The 22914-nt window shown below is 49.5% G+C and overlaps 1 protein-coding gene across 3 annotated transcripts in view; it reads right to left on the minus strand.

Moving 5' to 3' along the window:
• MAPK6 (mitogen-activated protein kinase 6) overlaps nt 1-22914 on the minus strand; it is an 83945-nt gene that overhangs the window by 42331 nt on the left and 18700 nt on the right. The window contains exons 1-2 of one of the 3 annotated variants that reach the window (XM_065076406.1): nt 15601-15781; nt 1711-1879 (exon numbers count right to left, since the gene is read on the minus strand). The gene's annotated coding sequence lies outside the window, so the exon portion shown is untranslated. Of the gene's footprint in view, nt 1-1710; nt 1880-6894; nt 6989-15600; nt 15782-22914 lie in introns of those variants that run through there. The other 2 variants (XM_065076408.1, XM_065076409.1) reach the window with 2 other exon arrangements.

Here is a 22914-nt window from a genome sequence, read left to right on the forward strand (position 1 = left end):
AACCACTGTCGTGCTCCTTCATCTACACCAGCATCCCCCCCAAGCTGGAGGGAAAGGCTGCGGACAGCAGAATTAGCCGCGCTGTCTCTCTGAACTGCGTTGCTTCATTTTTTCCATAATCGCTAGTATATAATATCCCTCTTGGGAAACAAACCCTTTTACTAACAGAACTGAGGATCGCTTCAGTGTGAGAGGGTTTTTCCCCTTTTTCATCACCCTAGAAATATACTCTGGATCGACACATGTTAATAACTCTCTTTGGCAAGGAGAGCAGACACTAAATGACATTCCATGCAAGTGAGGACTCATAACAGCAAATCTGTAGTTTCTTGCCCAGCCAGTTAATTGGAGCCTATAAAATTTCCATTGTTCAAACCTGGAGTATCTCATAGGGTATGCCTGTGCAAGGCAGGACCCCAAACCCTCATCCACTGGACTGATACATGGGTTCCCAAATGTACACAGGATGGAAAAGCAATCCAAGACTGTGCCATTTGAGCAGGTTCTGTCCAGGGATCTTCACCGGCGGTTTTAACCCCATCTGTGGAGGCAAAGACACTGAGAGGTGAAGTCACTTGCCTTGAGGCATGCAACAATTGGGTTGCAGAGCTGGAAATAAAACTGAGGAATAAGAACATGCTGGACCATGCTATAATCAGCAGATGCTATTGCTTCCAAGTTCCAATTAAAGAGCTGTCATTACACAAAAAGCATTTGTAGTTTGCAGTAGAACCGATAAAGCTCAATAGTCTGGAGTATCGGAGGGGAGGCACGTGTTTTTTAAACATCCCAAAATTGTAATATACTCTTTTTCCTTTCAGTCTGCCTCAGCCTCTGTAGCCAGCTGATCCCGGCTTTGAGGTGTCTCCCTGCTCTAACGCACCCAGGATCCTGCCAGCCCAAATTGATAGCTGCTAAAAATACACAGTCTGCACTAGAATTTCCTACCTGAGACTGTTTATGTGAAAGAAACAGCACTGTAGCAGTCTCGTGAAATAGATAGAACAATCAGCGGGAAAAATAACAAGTCTGGGAGAGAACAGAAGCGGCTGATGTGCCGCAGCCATTATTAACACAGCTGGCAGTGTTTGAATGCATGAAAATGGGTGGTAATCCAAATATAAATGAAGCAATTTGATGTCTTGGGCATGCAAGTGCACACACAGACACACATGAATACCCATATTTCACCGCAAAGGGAGCTGCTTCCAGCGAATGCTGTGCCTAGCACCAGTCCAGCAGACACTTGGCAATGGGTCCAGCCCCAGGGTTAAGGGTTTGATGGCCTGGGCCATGGAGCAGCTGCTGATTTGCATCCCAGCTCTGTAAGCCTGGCCGGGGGTCAGGGCTGCTGCTCCTGCTTCTGCTGGGGGCCACCCGGCAGGGTCCAGTGGCACCATGGGGCCGGTGACACCACGGGGCCGGCGGCATCACTTTGCTGCGGGCGGGAGCCAACAGGTGCACCAGCAGCCCATTGATGTTGGGGGGGAGGCGTGTGCGGGGTTGCCCAAAGCCAATGCCTCTGGCTGAGTGAGGAGACAGAAGCTGTCTCTCCAGAGTCCTGTCCAGCCCTGCTCCTTCAGACGGCAGCTTAACACAGGCCATTGTGAAAGATGAATGGACGGGGCAAGCACACTTCTCCATGTTTCCCAGAAAAATGAAATACTACAAAGATTTCCTTACAATCCAATGATTACTTGGGTTTCTTACCTGGTAGGCACAGTTTGCTGTGAATACCGGAGGGTAAAGGGGTAAAATCACTGCTGGGAGCACAAAGCAGCTTCACTTGCGGCCAAAGACCAGATGAGTTTGTGCGAAATGCATCAAGCCATGAGCTACTGAGAGCTGGTGTGTCCCGTAGCTTCCAGTATCAGTTTTGCTAAGGAAAAAAAAGAAAAAGCTATCAAAATGAGGCCTTCAACTGAGCTTGTTTTCAGGTCCTTCCCCCTGTGTGCCCCAGGATCCCCGGTATGACCTGCCTGTCACCAGCGGCTGCCATGGCACCTGAGCACGGCGCTGGGCTCAGACCCAAACCACAACCCAAGGCAAGACTGCTTTCTGCAAGGCTGTTTGCATGCTGTTGTTGGGGGCCCAGAGGAGAGCCTAAGGAGGCTGATCCTCTAATTCTATCACTCCGACCCTATGAATGCTCATGGTTGTTTCTGTTTCCCCCATGCAACCACATCTGGAGGGCAAATGCACAGACCCTCCAATCCTTGAAGCAGCAGTTGCTTTCAGTGAGGGGGAAGACTATGGTGATTCAGGTGAGGGAGAAGAACCTGGCAACATTCAAGACAGAACATTTTTATACCCCAAAAAGCAGCCAGGTCACCAAGCCAGATATGAAGCAGAGCTGACACACAAGCAAACAGTGCTGGGTAAAACACGAACCTGATGGCACAGCTGTGGGCACCAGGAACTGGCTGGGGACAAGGCTGGTTAGGGAGGCAATACTCTGTGTGGGAACACGCTGCTTCCCGAGAAAGTTTTCCCACCCGGGACAACCAAGCCCATCATAACTTGCAACGGCTAAATCAACTCCCTTGGCAGAGAGGGATAGCAGCCAAGATCCGTCCTCTTCATGTCCTCAGCCTGGAGGTGCAGGGCTCTCACGCCATGCTGCTCTGTGGGGCTGCAACGAGCCTGGAGCAGCTGCCGGGGACACCCCTCCCTGCCCAGCCAGGAGAGATCCCTGCCTGCCCACGGAGCAGGAACAGAGCTTTCTGTCCCGCACAGGGAGGCTGGAGATGGGGGACCAGACCTTGCCGTTCCAGCTGCTGAACAGGCTGTAGTTCAGAGGAGCTAGTGACCACTTTGCTTATAATTCACCATCTTGCCTTCTGATTCCTGGCCAACGTCTCACCTCACCAGGACCCCGCTGCTGACAGCCAGCACAGCACCTGGCTGGGTCCCAGGGGGAGGCACAAGAAGTGTCAGGTTCCCTGGCTGAGCTCCCGGGTCTCTGCCCAGCCCGGCAGCGGCTGCACAGGGTGCACGGACCAGAGAGCAGAGCTGGGAACCCTGCTGTCACCGTTTCAATCTGAGTCATCTCACAGGAGCATTGCTGATTTTAATGGCATAGACATGAAAAACAGAAAACGTGAACCAGCAGTGCCACGTCCTGTGGCCCTGGTGAACAGGGCCGCCAAATTCTCCCTCTGCAGAAGGCTGTTAAAAAATATGTGTATTTGCAGTCTAGAGGCCGGCAGTGTCTCAGCTGCAGATAAGCCCGTCTCTGTCCTCTACCTCTATTTTGTCCTTCTCTGATCAAGTTTGACAAAGGTTGTACCAGCAGCAGGTTTTAACGGTGACTCAAGCACACGTCAGCCCTACAGAGGTGCAGCACAGGCCGCGTTCAGGTCAAAACCAGCAAGCGCCACATCACCGCACACTCAGTAACTCACAGCTGAATTCCTTCTAACTCCACCTTACTGCGCATTCTGTTACGGGCGCTTCTGGAACACGAGAAAATACATCTTTGAATGATTTCTCCAAAATCAAAAACTTGTACCAGACTAGAGGTTCGGCCACTGTTGCAGTGGAGCTCTGTGAGCATTTACCACAAAAAGATAGGAAATTCCTTGGAAAAACATAACCAGAATTATCTACAAGGTGTTCTGTGATCAAGGTGGTGTCCTAAGAAAAAGGGTGAGGTGCATCAAAGTCTCTAGGAGATAAATGGGATGAAAAAAAACCTAATCAAGCTGAGGTCTTCAGCACAAAATAGCAGATGAGACAAAGGCTTTAGTGCGTCATGATGAGCAACAAAGTTGAGAGTTACATAACTTCATATTCCCAGTGAGATCCAGCAGAGTGGCTATTTGATCTATACTTGGTCATAAATCACCTTGGACCCACTAGTTCCAGGGCTTTTTCTGATCCAAAATGGACCATAAGCATGTGCACGGTGAGGCTGCAGCCCCTGGGTTTCTCACGGACTCTGTTGTGGAGCTCAGAGCTGTGGCACGGGCTGCTGCAGCCCCCGGGAACGCGGCACAGACCCTTGTGTTTTCATTACACGTGAGAGCAGCACTCTACACACCAACCTGCGAACAGGTCGAGGCTGCCTGTAGGGAATTTCATGCTTGGCAAAAAGGATTATGAATTTGATTCCAGCAGCACTGAACAAACTGCCCAATCAGACAAAGGGGCCACAAAAGTTACCAAATGGTCCCAAAAGAGAAGATCCTGGCCTATACCCTAACCAGAATTCTTCGGGCTGTGTTGTTGACGTGTGTTTCAGTCCTGACAGGTGAAAACCAGGCGCTGTATTCAGGCTGAGAGGCCTGTGGGGGCACAGACAGACCCTGTCCTCCCGCTGCCCTTCCCCAGCACGGCTCACCCGGCGAGGGCAGACACGACCCCCTGCACGCCTCCTGCCCAGCCCGGAGCAGAACCGCTGCACAGCACAGAACAGAACCACTGCACAGCACAGAACAGAACCACTGCACAGCACAGAGCAGAACCGCTGCACAGCACAGAACAGAACCACTGCACAGCACAGAGCAGAACCACTGCACAGCCCAGAGCAGAACCACTGCCCAGCACAGAGCAGAACCACTGCCCAACCCAGAGCAGAACCACTGCACAGCCCAGAGCAGAACCACTGCACAGCCCAGAGCAGAACCACTGCACAGCCCAGAGCAGAACCACTGCACAGCCCAGAACAGAACCACTGCCCAGCCCAGAACAGAACCACTGCACAGCCCAGAACAGAACCACTGCACAGCACAGAGCAGAACCGCTGCCCAGCCCAGAGCAGAACCACTGCCCAGCCCGGAGCAGAACCACTGCACAGCACAGAGCAGAACCACTGCCCAGCCCGGAGCAGAACCACTGCCCAGCCCGGAGCAGAACCACTGCACAGACCGGAGCAGAACCGCTGCCCAGCACAGAGCAGAACCGCTGCACAGCACAGAGCAGAACCACTGCCCAGCCCGGAGCAGAACCACTGCACAGCCCAGAACAGAACCGCTGCACAGCCCAGAGCAGAACCACTGCACAGCCCAGAGCAGAACCGCTGCACAGCCCGGAACAGAACCACTGCCCAGCCCAGAGCAGAACCGCTGCACAGCCCGGAACAGAACCACTGCCCAGCCCAGAGCAGAACCGCTGCACAGCACAGAGCAGAACCACTGCCCAGCACAGAGCAGAACCACTGCACAGACCGGAGCAGAACCACTGCACAGCCCAGAACAGAACCACTGCACAGACCGGAGCAGAACCACTGCCCAGCCCGTGCTCCAAAAAAAGACACCCAGCAAAGAAAGAACTTTTTCCCCTGCTCACTCAGAAATGAAGACATTAAGTGAGAAATCCTGACTCAAGTAAACCAAGCAGGACTTTGCCACTGATCTCAACAGGCCCAGCTTTTCACCCCAAGAGTCTGCTCTGCTGCTGAGTGAGGAGATAAGCGGCCAGCAGCAACAGCCTGACCTCGGGAATCTGGAGCGGTCTGTTGGCTGACTGCAGAAGCTGTGAATGCACAGCTTACCCACCGTGCAGATGTAACTTGCACGCCTATATCTTCCAGAAAAGCTGAGGGCTCCATGTTGTTTATCGTGCAATAGGAAGACACTAATAATCATGCCGGAGATGTTTAAGAATGGAGATAAAATTCTCTGTTATCACGGACCATCAGTTTGTCAAAGGGGATGCTGGCAGACAGAAGCTTCACGGGGATGAGGTTTGCATTTCGATGAGCAATCTGCACCGGGAGCTCCCAGCTCCTCCGCACGTCGGATCCAGGCAGAACAGATCCGTGCTGAAGCCGATATGCCCTGCAGTGTGCAGAGATGTCTGACTCCAGCCAGGCCGTGGTGGCGGATAGAAATAATAGATGGCCTTAGCTGGAGAAGATGCTGCACTGCAGGGTGAGTAATCGAGGTTTTAGAAAAGCACGCTGAAAACAACTGTGTTTCCTGCTATTTATAAAATGCCGCCAAAATACAAACTGGAAGCACTGGCATAAAGCTTAAACCTCAGCGCTCCCTCAGACCCAAGGTGCTCAGATCCTTTCATGAAGAGAATGGTAGGAGAACTCAATCCATCCCCCAGAAAGGACTTTGGGGGCTTTGCTGGGAGCTGGAGCCAACCTAAGCACCGGGTAAAGACAACGAGAGCAAACACATAGGCGGGCAGTACGTCACCTCGTGGGGACTGTGCCGAGCCCCGCACAGACCCGCCTTGCTGCAAACATGCTGCTGATTGTCTCAAGCAGTGGCAATTACAGGGGAACCCAGAGAGGCAGCTCTTCCCTCCCGACCTCTCCCCAGCGCCATCCTTCTCCCATCACACTTCTCTACCCTGCAGCCAGCTTGCCAGGCAAGTAAAGCACCTTCCTCTGCTTGCTAGACATGCCTAGTGAAGGGCTCTCTTCTTTTAGCAGTGATTTGTGTGTTGTTCATTAGACTTGCACAATACCTTGGAGAGAAATACCCTGGATTAGGTGGTTTTCAAGAGGCAGTAGTACCAGCATGAAACTTTGCACAGGTCCGAACTTAAAACCAGTGCTCAGCAAGAAAAAGAGATTATCACTCCTTCATGTTTTCAAAACTCTTTCTGCAAGCACAGGAGCTAAAAACACCCCTCCTTCCTCCCAGGGGGGTCTCAAGAGCTGATGGAGCTGCCTCTGCACGTGGTTGAGGAGGCTCTGGGAGATGAAAGGCAAGCCACATCCCTGCTTTGAGCCTTAGTTCTACCATCCACAAGACTTGCACATCTACAAGACTTGCATAAGAGACAATGTTGGCTCTGTAAATTCTCATGGCTCCGAGGACCTCAGAACAGGAGCCTGCTGACAGCAAAATCAAATTCTTCTTGCATACAGCACCAACCCTCTGCCATGCTTTAAAACAGACCTGAAAATGCCAGCAGCCACACTGATATACTCACAAGACAAAACACCAGCTGCTCTCCGTTTCCTCTCCAAGCTGCAGCCACCAGGCTTGCGCGGCTGCATATGCAGGAGCATCTGCTGTGTGCAGGGAGTGCACACACACACACGCTCCTCATGTGCGCACATGCTCGCCAGCTGCAGCCTTCCACCCCCAACACAAGCTGCTGCTCAAGTGCAATGCTTGGCTGAACTCCTTTCCACTCCTGTGACACTCAGGTAGTTCAGAAACAAGCAGGTTGCTGGGAAAAAAGCACCCAGCTGTTATTTCTTCTGCTGCAGACCTGCGCCCACAGGTTTCATACCTGCACAGTGCTCTTTCCCATTGAGCCTCCTTGTGGGATAAAGACATGCATGCGAGGAGGGTAGCATCGTCATCCCCGTTCCTCAGGTAACGATCTCATCACTCTGCACATGCAGTGAAGATGACATTCCCTGCAGCAGAAAGGCAGCAGTCCAGCCGCAGCTCCTCCTGCCTCACGCCAACCCTTCTCACTGCACTTCGAACCACCACGGACCTGGGGAGCAGGACCTTTTGTATGGCCCCAGCTTCACACCTGAGGCTTGTTCTCTCCCTCTTTAATTCTTCGTCATTTAGGCTTGATGACTCTTATTCCAGTTGTTCCAAACAGAATATGAGGGGCGAGGGTAGTGTTGCTATTACTTTTGCTGGACTTTGTCACTGTTATTTTTGCTGCTCTTCTCTAGGGTGATCCCCCACTCTCTTCAACTAGAGTGCGCAAAACCCAGACCCAGAATTCCAGCTGTAGCTGCACCTCTGCTGAACACGGCCGGAGAATCACTAGTCTGGGCCTCGCTGCCTAGGCTGCTGTTGATCTCAGCCAGTGTGACTGTCCCCTTGCACCCACCCCTCTGTAATGCAAACATACAGTGTCACTGCATCTAGGCAAAGCAAAGGATTCGGGAACTCGGGAAGGTGAGTGCGTGGGGTGCTCACGGACTGCGTCTCCATTTCTCTCCGTGTCCATTTCTACACAGCAGGGGAAGAGGAGGTTTGAAAAGCATTTCCCTTTGCAAGCCACAGGGTCCTGAAAGCCACCTGGCAAGCACAGCCCCAGCACAGTTGCCTGCACCAAACAAAGCACAGCGATGGCTGCGGCTGTGAACAATGTTTGGAGGCAGCAGAGCCTGCATGCATTTGACAGACAAAACCTTCACAGACTAAGCACGCAGCGTGGGCTGAAGCAGCTGCCACCCTTTTGCTGTCTCTCTGCTCTCCGCAAAAATGCAGTTTGTGCTTTGCTGTTGGGAGCGGAGGAGACGCACAGCTGGCCGGGCTGTACGCCTTCCCTTGCCCCTGCTGAGCTGCCCCAGAGCAAAGGGTAGAGGCTCAACCTGCCCTTCTCCCCCTCCCTCGCTGCCCAGGGGCAGGGCTTGCCCTCCCCAGTTCGCACCGCTCAGCAGCGCTGGTCCGGCACCGCTGGTGCACAGCCAGCCTTCACAGATGGCTGCGGAGAGAGTTTTCAATACAAGGAACAGTTGAAACAACAAAACCCCTGTCGAGGCTGATTCAGCTCATGCGCCTGCATCCCATTAAGCAAGTCATTTTTTCCAGTTACTCGGCACAGGAACCGCGTGGTCGGGCACAGCCTCCCAGGCAGCGCTGGCCCTGCTCAATCACCTCTCCCAGCCAGGCGGCCAGCTCACGCCAAACTGGACCCCAGTTACTGCTTCTACACTAGGAACAAGTCCTTGTGACAAGTCCTTGTGACAACAAGTCCTTGTGACAAGGACTTCCAGCCAATTTTATACTGGAGCCACACTGGCAATCCAGCGCATTTCATCCCCTAGCAGCCCTCCCCAGCACACAGTACTGCAATTTGAGAGCTATTCTGTCCAATGGGGGCCTGCCCAATGCAAAAACGTCCCCAGCTGGCACGCCCAGCCTCTCGCAGGCACCACCGCACATGGTCTGGAGATCCAGGGAGGTGAGTGTGACACTGTGGGCGCAAGGGGCAGCGCAGCTCCGGGGGCTGGAAGGAGGCAGCCAGTGGCTCGGGCACACAGAGCATTGTGAGCCAGAGCCAGGGCAGACAGGCTAACCCCACCTTCCACCCCTTCGCGTCACGTCCCAGGCTTTACTCACACTATCTCACAGACAACTTCGCACAAACCTGGTCCCTTCGAGACATCCTAACTCAGAACACCAAAACATTCTAAAAGCCTAGTGAAACCTAGAGCCGGTGGAATAGCTCTGCAGTGGTTTTTCTCCTAGATCACTGCTGGGTTTTTGCTGTTGATGAAGTGATGTAGTCTCCAGACAGGATGTGGTTTGTGCCTTTCTGTGTGTCATCCACAGAAGATGCTAGACTGAAACAGTCTTCAGCTGGGAGATTTCAAGCAGGACATAAAAATATAAAAGTAAATTTTAAGGTGGGCAGATAACCCCAGGGACTTGCAAAGATCCCATAGTAAATTTGGAATGAACTTGCCATCCGAAAGGATAAGTGATAGGAACTGAAGGCAGCTGCATCTTTAAGTGAGGGGCTGCCTTTGAAGACATCCTTCAGCCATTTAGCTCAAGCCACAGTTGCCTTTGATTTAGCTTGGGAGGTTCTAACTCGAGGAATAATTACTACTGACACGTGTACTGCTCTCTGAAGTAAGACACACTGAATTGTGAGTTTTAGTAACAATAGGATAAATATTAACTGGCTATCCATTTTGCAATTGTTAAGCAAAGTCTAGAGATACGGGAGCTTGCTTAACAAAGCAGTTCAGAGGAGTTTGCTGTAGCCCTGCAAATACTTTCAAGTAGAAGTCACAACCAGGTTGTGCTGGAATCACATGAAAAAGATTATGCTAGAATTACCGAACTGTTTGAGGATTTGGCCTCTGGAGCAGACTGAAGAATGGTTTTGGATTGAAAATGAAGGCTCTTATCCACTGTGCAAACACCTCCTTGCTGGAAACATGAAGAGATCTGATAGAGATAATGGAGCTGATCCAGAGACACCAACATGTGCCGGATCCTTTCTGTGCTCTGACATGGTTTCAAATGTCAACCACGAAGCTTTGGATGACCCTTTGGTGTTTCACCCTCCGCTAACCTTCAGAGAAGCCCAGAATGCCCCTCTCCCTTTCATGGGGCTCAACCTCTATACCTAGAGATCTCTGCCTTTTGTTTTTATTATATTTGACAGTTATCAATAGAAGATACTTAACAGCAGGAAGTAATGAGCACCCACAAAACGGAAGTTAGAGGCATTTCTGTACTGCTCACAGGCAGGGTTTCTCCAAAAGCACCAGCAGCAGCCCGGCGCTGCACCCGTGTCCATGTTTTCAGCTGTCGGTGCCTTCCCTGGCATCCACACCACGGCGAAACTGGCCTCGGCTCCTCGTGAACACCGTGCTCCGCTGCATTTTGGTTTGGCCAGATCACCATGTTTTGAATTTGGATGAATATCATACTACAGGATAGTGTCTGATCTAGATAATCTGAAGCCAAAGCAGCACTAATCGTGCACCGAATCCATGTCAACATTCTTACTCATGTCTCCCGTGTTAGGGAACGTGGCACTTTCCTTTCAGCCCGAGGTTAGACCAACAATACCAGAGACATGCTGGCAGAAACTAATTATAAATGAAGGCATCACGAAACCAGCCTTGCATAAAACCCAGATCATAGTCCAGCCTTGAGCTGGCTGCTGCATTGGAATTACTGAGCAAGACAAGAACAACATTTATCAGTATCGCTGGAGACATTACCTTTGCTTCACACTCCTACCACAAACCACTGTAATGAAGCTATGAAGTGTTACAGCAAAATAAAACTTGGCAAGTCATACACACCCAGGATTTTTTACTTAAATGTAAACTTGGTTTTACCAATTTCCTGGCAGAGGATAGGACAGTTTTAGCCCACATAAAAAAAGACACATTTTCATTCGCTATGAACTATATAACATTTAAACAGTGACATAAAAACGGAGTCACTTCAGATATTTTTCTTCCTTCGGGCTAAGTATGTATTTTGGAGACGGTCCATTTGCTATCCGGTAAACAGTATACTTCACAAAATGACCCATTTCCTCCCCATGAGGCCAGACCATTTACAGGGGATGTTCATTCGCTTCCTGTAAGTCATGCCTGTGGAAGAATTTTCCACTGCGAAGCAGGTCGGCACCAAACAGCGCTGCCGCTCTGCGCGAGGCGGGGACGCGCACGCCAAAGCAGCGCAGATGGGAGAGCTGGAACGGCGGCTCCTGCCCGGCACCGGCACCGGCACCGTCCGGAGACGTTCTGCCTGACGCGGCGCGGTAGGAAAAGCGTAACCGAAGGATTTTTAAGAGAATTATGTTTTTTCCTAGAGCCCAAAGGCACCAGACTATATTATGTAATTGCAGAGCACCTCCTATAGCAGCGGCAGTTGAGGCCTGAATCCCAAAACTATGCGGTGCCTGGTGCCCTACACGTTACGCCCAGCAAACTCCCGCTCCTGCTGCTCTCTTCTCCCAGCCCTGTGTGATCTGTGGGGCCATTTTCACACTTTAGTTTCTGCAGGGTTAGGCTCACATTGAAGAAAAAACCCAGACTCAAATCCTTCCCAGTTTCAGGTGTTAAAATACTAGCGAGTGAGGACTACAGCACAAGAGCAAAAGCTGTGGTCTTAACAGCACTCTTCATAAAGAGGAGACCCACCGCAGCAGGTCAGAGTGAATTAGGCCAACAGACAGTGTAGCCTGACCCTCCTTCTGACACTGGGCAATAGAGGACATCAAGGAAAGAGCAGGCAAGCACGATGAAACCAGGAGGAACTCAGTGGCGGGTTTCATCATTCCCTTGGAGATGGTGCAGAAGACCGAGGCTGGACCACAGACGAAGGCACACACCAGCAGAGCGCTGCTGGGCAGCCAGCCAGATCCTCCGTTTTCACCTCACCTGTATCCATCATAGACAGCAAGGCACCTGCAGATCACTCCCCTGGTCTCTTTGAGGCATAACTTGCCAAACTGTGTGTTTGGGAGGTACCCAGCCTTCTGAGATTGCACTTGTACAGGTTGCAAAAATGCAGAATGCCTGGCGTGCCAAATGCATCAGACTTGATACCTATAGCCCATCTCTGCCAGAAAGGTACAAGAGGTCAAAGCAGCCAGAAAACACTGAAAGCCAGGTGAGCGCTTGTATGTCCTGGATTTGCAGACATCCAGGAATCTCAAGGACTGTTCAAAATGTCCAGCGTCCCCTCGGATGAACCTTGTAGGTGGAAAAAAGGACACATCTAGAGAGAAACCTCCTGTTTAGAGCGAGGGTGGAATCTCCTTATTAGACCTGACTGAAAAGTGCCCAGCAGACCCTGAGCGGTATAACCTTATAGCTCTTTACCCACTTGTGAGAATGTTTTGATAAAATTAGTGAATATGAGCCAAGACTTTAAGCCAATCTGGGGTACTGGGAGGTATGACAAGCGGGTGCTATTGTGAGAAATCGTAGCAGCACTTCAAAAATCCAACAGTACTCCTAAATTGAAGATGGCATTTGACAGTTACAGCTTCGTATGTTCAACCAAGGGCACCACACTTTGTGTTGAGACTCTTCAGAAAGCTTTCATCTGTCCCCAGGAACGCTCCTGTCTGTCTGATGTTCCTCCACGAGCTGGTCTCATGCGAGCTGCAGCCGCCCTGGGGGCTGCGAGGTGGCCACACATAATGAAGAGCAGCCAGAGCGACCTCTCAGCGGGATCTTGTTGGGTGAAGGTCGCCACAGCGGTTCAGCTGGCGGCCGATGGGGATGCTGAAAAGCAACCCAGCCTCTGGAGTCACCGATGTGGGGAGGAGCTGGTCGGTACTTCCGCAATATTTTGAGGAGATGAATGCTCGTTATTAAAGTCAAATTTTTCTGAAGAAACCTAATGTCAATAAAGATAAGTAATCACGTTCTAAAAGACAAGAAAACAGCAGTCTTAAAAACTACTTGTATTCAGCTCTAGTCACTGATGGATGTCAAAGCTCTTTTGCAGCTTTGTTGTCTCAAACCCAGAAAGGTAAATAACATGTTTTGCTAGAGCTGTTTGTTCTCCAGAACAAACGTGGGATATTATATTTTCATTTAAAGACATAACCTTGAATGCTTATGAGGTGTTACTTGCAAGGAGAAACCATGCATAGTAGAGCAAGCCATAGGTTACCAATCGTAAGGAAATAGAGCTGAAGTGTTAGCAGAGACTTGCACTACTACAACTTAAAGCACTTGAAGTCATTTCTGTGAGACTTAGAAGAATGCACACAGGCAAATGCATCTGGTCACTCAGGAATCCTGTTCTTGGATTGCTTGATTAGATTGGGCTCCCAACCTCCTCTTCACAGCCTTTTACAAGTAGAACTTTTTCTATGTAAAGTACCTTCCGAGTAGCATCCTTCTAGATTTCTTTAAAAAATAAACTTCCAGCAACCATTCAAATCCTCACACAAAGATGTGTGCTCTTGGAGATCATCCAGCTTTTCTGATCATCACAGGAGCAGGTACAGTCAAAAGAAAATGAAAACAGAGCCTATCAGTGTCTGATTTAAGTAAGAATTAATCAACCTCGCATTCACTGCACAGATGAGATCTATCACTTCTTATATTTAGACCGTTGTCGCCTGGCTTGTTCACTCCCATTGCCCTCTGCAAGAAGACTGATCTGGAATATTTTTACAAAAATGCAGTGTTTACACAGGGCTTCTCGAGATGGCGTCTGACCCCATAGAATCCAGCTGGATCTTTGCTGTCTGTGACATCTGCCGTATGTGGTTTTAGCGACTACCACCAGCAGTGACCTGCAGTTCTCAGCACCTCGCGCGGCCCTCGCGGGGCTGAAGGGCTCTGTGGCTGGCATGGCTTCAAAGCACTTTAGAACAGCTTTATGCCAAAACGAGCTAATTACCACAGTCTGCATCCGTGATGGGCTCTCATAGATTATTATATTGCCAAGGAAAAAACTGCGACATTCCTAAACATCTGAAGAAATTACCAAACTAATCACCGTTGTATATACCCAGTTACATAGCAGAACATTAGAACACTGTGATCTGGCAAAACCAAAAAATATTAAAAAGGTAAAAAACTACTAAATATCTAACATTACAAAATTAGTTATAAGGCATCAAAAGCAGCTTTAAATTTGACGCCGCTTCACTGTCTTCCCACACAGTGGCCGAGCACAAGCAGCCCCTTCAGTGCCAGCCGCTGTCCCTTATCCATCCAGCAGCATGTATGTGCCCATCCCAAAACAGCCTCCTCTTGCATCAGAGGGCAAAGCCACGCTGCCAGCTGCACAGGAGCCGCGGTGCTCCCTGGTTTGGTCACGTACCCCAGGAGAAGCTGCAGAGCCTTGCTGAGCGCACCACGTTCCAGTGGCCGCCACGGCGCTCGTGTTCCTGCCCCGTACCCCTCCCCAGGTACCAAGCACCCTGCGGGAGACACGTGTCCCAAAAATACACAAGCCCCACAGCAGAGGTAGTTACAAACACATCTCATATATCACGCTTACACGTGAGGGAAATGATAGGAAGTCATAGTTCAGGTTATTTGTGAAAAGTTATGAACTTCCAGGTCAGAGGTTTCTGTTTGTTCTTAAACTTCAACCCAGAACTGCGTCTGTCTCAATCACATTGCTATTTGCATTTCTGTTAGTATTACAACTGATGCATACTTATAGGCTGACTTTAGTATTCAGTAAGAACAACGAGTTTATGCTTTTCATGATAAAAAATAAAATCAATTCACGAGGACTCGGTTTAACCAATCAATCAAGCGGTGAAGCATTCCAGTAATTTAATTCAAGACTGCCTCATACTGCCAGGCACATCTTGAAGCCAAAGCCATTGTCGCTTCCACAGAGGGCAGGAGCAGAAGACTGGAGAGCACTCTGCAATCGTTCACCTTCATTTCCTCCAGCCACAGGACCTGCTTCACGGTTTCAGTTTGAAGGCTCAAACTTGCATCTGCATTTATCTCTAACACTTCAATTGTAACGAGGCTTTACAGCAGACGTCCCTGCTCTGAGGCGGGGTGGAATCTGAAGGTTCAGGCTGGCTTTGTAAACTGTCCTAAAGGCTCTTCAAAGTGCCTTCACCTTTAAAACAACACCAAAAACAATCACTGGAGCTCTCTCACTTGTTTTCTGAGTTAAAAGGAAAGTGTGTGATCCTGATGTTTGGATAGTTTCATAATGGGCAAAGAGGCCTTATGGTAGAGGTTCCACCCCCACGCTCAAACATCTGCCATCAAAGGGCGCTGCCAGGGGACGGCCAACAGGATCCCCGGCCAAGTTCATGAGGCATTTTGTATTCTTTGCATGCAGAGATCAAGGGTCTCGTGCTCTGCAACTCCCTTTGTCCCATGGCCAAGGCTTTGCTGAGGGAACATAATGCCAGCTATAGCCAGCAAGTGTAGCATTTGCCCCATGATAATTCCCTGTGAGGGAGTTATTCACTGCAGCACATGGGAAGCGGCACTGGGGGAAGAAGAAATCTCTCCTATTTAGTCTGGGCTCAGCCCTGACCATCCGCTATCGAGAACCAAAGTTGAGCTGGCAGTTTGGCAGGTGACACAGCTCTAGTCACAGCACGTTGGATCTCTGCAGGGCTGTTAAAAAATCCCATACAAACAGAATTAAAAACAAACAAACACCAACAAACAATCAAACCCAAACAAACTCAACCAAAATACCATCAAATCAGACAAGATTTGAGTTTCCTTACCAGCGCGCAGACATTTGTCATTAGAAAATACCAACTTCTTCATCAGCTATTTGGCCATCCAGGGGTTTTTTATTTCAGTGGAGAGAAAAGTTCCAGAGTCTTTTCAAGGCTCCGGTGTGTTTCTGTAAGAAGTGAGACATCCTGCCTGCTTTGTATTTCTGTTTCCCTTTGTTTGCCTCACGTCACACCGATTAGCATTACCAGCAGATGATTTGCAATGCTGACTAAAGATCATCACCACAGGGACACCGAGAGGAAAGGGACCCTCTGCAGCTGTCAGCAGCCACAACGTAACCGCGCTGGAGTTATTACAACTTTCGGCATAAGCAGAGCGCAGCGGGAATGCTGCTTGTTCTAACAGACCACGTCCACGGGTAGTTATTTATAAAACATGTGGTAGCTCAAGCCGGGGACTGAAGACTCCACCATTTGTTGACTCTTGTTGAAAACGATCTTAACATCTCTTAAGTCTCCTGCGTCTGAGCAGAGACAAGCATTACTACATAGACCTTACTCCAATGAACTTATTTATACAACTGTCTTATTTCAGGGCCATTAACTTCCATAAAATTAACACAGACAGAATTTTAACCCATGGAATCCAGCCTCATAAATCCAATGGGAATCATTCATTGAAAACAAAGAGGAAGTTTAAAATTTCCATTAATAAGCAGACGATGCAGCAGTGACAGTCCAGGCCCCAACCGTGCTATGTGGGAACAAACATGGCAATCCACTGTTCTGCTCCTTGGGCTGCCTCTGAATGTCTCTGTCTTCATCTGTTCAGCAACCTTTCCACCCCTGTTTATTCCCAAGTGAAATATATCTAAGCAGTATACCTCCCACTAAAGTGTGGCAAGAGTGAAATGGATAAATAGTTCACTTTTTTTTGTATTTTCAGGTCACCCTTCAAAAGAACAAAGTACCTCCGTGAGAATTTAAATTCACTTTAAAGCCTGAAATCAGCGAGAGGGCTCATTTACAAGGAACACGCAAAGTCTCGTTTCCCTGCGTGCTGCAGGAACTTGGGAGCAGCAGGTGGGCTCTTTGCACCAATTTTCTTCCTGAGAGCTACCAATTAACCCCAGAGGTTCTCTCTTTCTTTGGGAAAGTTAATTAAAATCAAGGAATACTACCATTTTAAAGTGAAATTGCTATTTTGGATAGATGCTACAGAGACTGGTGTTCCAGAGCAAAAATGCCTTTGGAAATACATTGAGCTGATCCACTATTAAAACAACAAAACCCCACCCCAAAACAACCAACCACCCAAACCAACCAACCAACCAAACCAACCAACCAAAACCCCAAACACCCAGCCTGGTGTGTGTTTCTAGGACTAGTTAATCAGAAATAGCTTCAGTGGGACGGCCGTTCCACAATAGCTCTTTGAACTCGTGCTATACCTGTGATTACTTTTCCACCCCCTCGCTCATTTCTACTGCTCTGTCTCCTTCAGGCCCACACAGCATCCACACAAACGAATCCTTTCCATCAGCGTGCCCTGATTTTCACATGGCGATGTGTGTTAGGCAGGCAGGTCAACTACTACTCCATATAGGACTTAAGCTGTTTCTGCCCTACCTGTTACTTGGCAAAGGCACCCAGCCCAGCGGGGTGTCTCTGGAGCCCCCACTAGCAACGTCGCAGCTTTCACAGAACACAACAGAGCTATCAGAAATGCAATTGAGATAAAGTGACACAACAACTTGACGTCAAACAGGATTAGCACCTTTGTATCTTGGTTCCTCAGTAAATACTTTAAATCAACAAGTTACTTGCCTTAACACCCATCCCTCTGAAGGCATGAATTAATTTTTGCTTTCAAATCAACATTAATGTGGGATATTGAGGCAATAACAATAATTGGCAATGAAATTAATTTATTGCGGTGTATATCCTGAATACTAGCGCCTGTACATACCAAAATACAGAACAAGGACCCTAACATTAATCTTCTAGTATCTGAATGCACCCACAACACCAAACTCTGGCTCAGCAGATCTTAAAATGGGACACATCCAGCTGGGCAGACAGCACACCACTGAGAACTTCCATATATAAGGTTAAGGACGGTGGTTACTCATATTTGCTACAAGAATCTACTCTAATCACTCCCTACCCAAGTGGTGAAACATTATGCTGCTCATCCGAATTCTCCTTACTAGGAGGAAGCTGGAGCAAGTTTCCTATGTAAGGAGCTTCAATTGCTGCTGCCATTTCACAGAAAACAGGGCAAATTTATTTCTGCTTTTATAAACAAACCACCAAACAAATGAACAAACACAAAACCCATCACAAACCCAGCCCAAAAACAAAGCAATACCAAAATCAAAAAACTGCTGTGAGTCACATAAAAAGCACCGGGGAATCCCCAGAATTTCTTTGATTAGAGAGTATAATCATGGATTTGCATACAGACACACAAAAGGGACCCGAGCCAGGAAGAAACACTCCCTCTTTCACTGGAACAAATATCGAGTATTGATGCATGTCATCTGAGCTGAGAGATGCAAATGGATCTCAAAACACTGTGGGCACATCTGCACGTTATTTACCCCGCGGAGGCAGCGGCCTGCAGCAGCGTTTGCTCTTATGCTGGGGAGAGGAACAACTCACGGTACAGCCATGTAACAACCCTGCCTTACAATCCTGCAAAACGAAACCAAAGAACCCCCACCAAAGTAGGACTTGGAGTGCAAATGCTTTGATCTCACCCATGCATGCCGGAGCAGGCTGGGACGCATAGGGACACAGCGGAGTTCCAGCACCGGGGGGTGAGGCTGCTGCTGGGGGAACTCTGAGCGCTCCAGCTGCCTTCACACTGCAAACGCAGCACCAGAGCCCGGGAAAGGAGCTGGACAAGGGGATATTAACTGCCATGCTGCAGCCAAGCAAGGGACTAGGAGGGCAGTGGAAGCAACCAGAGGGAAGAGTTGCTCAAGGATGACTTGGGGATGTTACGACTTGAAGGTCCAGGAGGAGCCTCACCATTGTCTGCACAGGGAGCTGGAGGAGAAACGAGGAAGCCTGAGAGCTGACCAGTTGCAGGAGTAAGGCAGAAAACTGAAACCACTTGCCTACCGCAGAACTTGGTCAGTCCAGTTAAAGCTCAGATGAAGCTAAGTCTTAGCTTTAGTCTAAGATTTGCGCTGCTTTTTCTCCCATGTTTCTGAGTCTGCAGAAAGTTTACCCCATCACAGTGTGTTATTTCTTTATAAAGTGATTAATCTGTTTAGGTTGCCTGAAAGCAGGAAACAAGACCGGTCTACTTAATTCAAACAGGGAAAGCTCATGCAAGGCCACGTCACATCAGCATTTCTCTGTTCAACGCTCTCATAAAACACGGGAAAGTCACGTTGACTTTAACAGCCTCATGCGTTTATCTTGGTCATAGCTGTATCAGGTTGCTACATGCCACAGGAGAGTGGGTAGAAGGAAATGTGATGCTTGGTGTCACATTATACTGCAGTTCAAAGGAAGTCGGCTTCTGTACAGGAGAAAACAATTAGCTGGGAACAATGGGTCTGTCCCCAGCGCAGCCGGGGTGGGCGCGCTGGGCTGGCTCCGGCGCCGCTGGGCTGAGCAGGCCAATGCTTGCCTAGCTGGGACAGGAAAATAAACTGCCTTATTTCGTACTTTTACCTCTCACAGTGTCTCAATGGTATATCTACTCCTTTAAGTTTTCTGCGGTTAAAATTAGAACCAGAAAAAGGAAAAAAAAATCACCTACCAGAGGAAAATACAGTGAAGGAATCAGAGTTGCTAGGGAATATTCTCAGGCACTGGTATAACTGGATGCAAAGGCAAGTGCAAGAGCAGTAATCTCAAAATAACCATGTGTTACAGGACATGATGGGCTGCGGCTCACTCTGCTGACACCTTCCACTACAGCACAGCTGCCCGGCTTACAGGAGAAATTCACCTGCAGCAACAGAAGGTCTCACCATGGACTGTGTGGGTGTTTATTTAGCTAATTCCCATAACCTGTGCTGAGCGCCGTGTTGTCCTGGTGAAGCCCAGTGCCATCTTACCTGAACTCAGCAGCACAAAGCCGGTCAAGGTATGCCCAACACACATAATTACCAGATGGGACATCTGCTGACTTGCCAGAATACTAGTCTTTTCATTTCTTTTGCCTGCTCAGACACGTTGTAAGTGACTTGCTGCATTTAACACCACTTCAGATGGGGCTGTAACAGCAAAGGAAGGAACTTAGCAATACTTGGGACCAAAGACTACTCTGTAATCTTAGTGCAGTGCTGATTTGATATATTATCTAAAAAGATGGTTCACAATGGAGAAAACAGAGATTAAGCAATTTGCCTTTTCTGTCCATGTTGAAAGCGCTTCGTGTGACTGCACCCCACAATGACAGTCTGTGCTTGCTGTTGCCTTGGAGTACGTCATTATTGACAGGGGGGGTTCAGCGCGAGTGAAAGGGAGGCACTGTCCTACAGAAAGGGAAACCAAAACACGGAGTAAAGAGCTCTGGTCCCCAAGGCCACCTACCGAAACCGGTGATCATTCCTGGCACAAGTGGAGCCCCGAGCACGTGCTGAGTGCCGAAGACAACAAAGACGACATGCTGTCAACCCTCCATGCAAAGCAGATGGCTCCCTTAAAAACCATTTTGTCAGAAGCCCCCACCACGTTACCCCAGAAGATGCTCCCCCGCAGACATTTGCAGCAGCACCCCCGCTCTCGGGTGCGGGTCAGAGCCGGTGCCCGAGCGGCTCCGGTGCCTGGCAGGGCTGCAGCACACGGCTCTCTTTGGAGCACAGGTCAAACACAAACCGTGATTGCTCCTGCGGCACCGAGCGGGAAACCTCGCTCCAGTGACCGGATACGAGACGGGAAAGCAGAAATGTCAAAACCTATTGCTGCAGAAGAGGCCTCCACCATGTGGCCCTTCGAGCTGTGATATTATCAGTGCACTGTGAAACATTTGTCAAGGATTAGTCTTTGTTAGAGAAGCTTGCAAGCAACATCTATAGGAAAAAAATTACTGCAAACTTTATAAGTCCAGCTGCACACAGCAGTTGTATGTATACAGATACAAACATTAGCTCCAAAACCAATTGGTTTTGTCTGGAGGAGGTTGGGCACCTCCAGCAGCAGATCTGCGGAAACCTCAGGAAGAGCAGATGGTTCTGCTGTGAAGGCAGGAGCTCAAGAAGACATTTGTCCACCAGCCCTATCCAAGCCCCTGCCAGCCCAAGCCAAACAGAAGTATACCAGTTCTCAATAGATGAGCATCCAGACAGGATTGGTGCTGTACTGGTTTAAAGCTACATTGGTGCAAAGCTGTTAGGAGATCAAACCTCAGAAAAAATATTTCTAAAGTCCAGTTTTGCCTGAAGAGCCACAAAACTGGGATTTACAGTACTGTGCTCCTCTTAGAAAATGTTCCTCCTAATCCCTGAGGCTCTGCTGCCTTATTCCTGTTAGCAGGGCTGTGAAGGAGCCCTTGGGGCACAGCCTGCACCTACACCCACACCAGCTCCCCCAAATGTACCCAGGGCTCCCTGAGCTCCTTTAAACCCCCACAGCTTCTGTTCCCAGCAGGCACAGCCTTGACAAGAGCACACCTCTTCACCATGTCCATGAGGAGCACGCTGCCCAGCTCTTCCTCGTCTAAATCTCCATGGGGCTCATATTGCTTCAGAGGGGGGTTGTTCTTCACCAGCAGTTTGCAGCGAGGATTGTCAGCTCACAGCCAGTTCCGAAAGTGGTTCCTCCCAACCTTGGCACAGAGGTCACATCAGGAATGGAAAGACACGTGCGTAGAACTGAAGCCTGTTTGCCCCAGCTGAGGTTTGGACCATGGAAGGGCGGTCAGGCGGCAAAACACAATCGGCTTCAAGCGTGTGTGTGACACGTGCAGTCGGGAGCTGGCACAGGAGCGTGGGTCCCGCCGCTCCTCGGCGAGCTGCCCCGGCGCAGCGGGAGAGGCCTCTGCGGGACGCTCTGCTCCCCACGGGCACTTCCCATCGGTCTGTGTCCGCGTAGGCTGCGCCCCCAGGAATTCTTCTCATCTCAAACGTCTGAATAACTGTGTGGAACACTCACGTGCAAGGCGATCAGCAAAACGAGCGCTTCTTTCTCATGTCGTGGTCATCCGAAGCCACACGAGTTACGTCTGTTAGCCTGAAAGCTTGCTTGTCGTGTTTGCATGGGAAAAAAAGAAGCAAGAATGCGGATGCATTCTGGGAAGGATTACTGAACGGGCAGAGAAGAAAGGGAAATTTAGCGCTAAAAATAATGGCAACACAAGGAGATTCTTGGAGAGATTCTCTGGTTGTGCTGATGGGCACTGGAGAGGAATCAAAGAGGCAGATTCCTCCGGGAGCAAAGCATGCCAGCTGCTGAATACTTCATATAAATGGATCCTATGGGCACAAACACAGCTACTAAATGCTAAACATTTGCAAAAATCAAGCTGGAGCTCTCTCAGTCCCACAGGCTGGCTACAACTTCAGAGCTACCCCGTGTTCCACACAGCCACCAGCAATGGGGTTCACAAGCCGGGCTCGCGCTGGTGTTCTCAGTGGGGACGGACAGGTTAAGGACACCTGCACTGCCTGATGTGCTTCAGATCAGTTCCCCGCAGCATGTCCCCAAACCCTGGGACATTTGCAGCTGCCACCCCCATCTCTGTGGGCTTCCCCCAAGGCTGGAGGAGCTGGGACAGGAACTTCAGCGGAAACACAAGAGGGACTTTCTGTGATTAGTAATACTCTCAGTCCAAAAGCGAGAGTGAACCTGCACAGAGGTGTCTTCTTGGACCACTGGCTGTCACAAGCGGTTCTCCACACTGTTCTCTTTCCCAGCTCCCAATTCATGGGCTGAATTCACACCCTTACTGGGTCATTTTGTCCTTCGCAGCGCAGCTCTGAGTCTGGCGGCTCCTTGCTCTGGGGGAGGCCTTTCCTTGTGTCAGTCTCTGTACAATCCTTTCCAGGGCTCAAATAGGCCAAGGTTTTTCCTAAGCTCTAAACAGAAGTGAAAACACCAACTGCCATTTGACCAGTTATGCAAAACAAAACCACCTTCAGCGAGGTGTGATGCGTGGATTAAAGATTTTTTTCCCTTGAGCTCAACACAACCTAAAAAAAAAATCTCTTCCGGCAGTTTATGACAGTTTAGCTAACCCAGATCCTTAAAATACTTCTGTCTCAGCGTACCAAGGAAGGCCTTTGTCAGGGACTTTCCAGAAGCCCTGGGCAAACCTGCCGCACGCAGGGCACAGTACAGGCTTGGGAGTCTCACCGAGTGTCTGGGATGCCAGAGTGAGAACTGGGGGGTTGGATG

Source organism: Columba livia, chromosome 11 (genome assembly GCF_036013475.1).
Source record: "Columba livia isolate bColLiv1 breed racing homer chromosome 11, bColLiv1.pat.W.v2, whole genome shotgun sequence".
In the NCBI taxonomy this organism is placed as follows: domain Eukaryota; kingdom Metazoa; phylum Chordata; class Aves; order Columbiformes; family Columbidae; genus Columba; species Columba livia.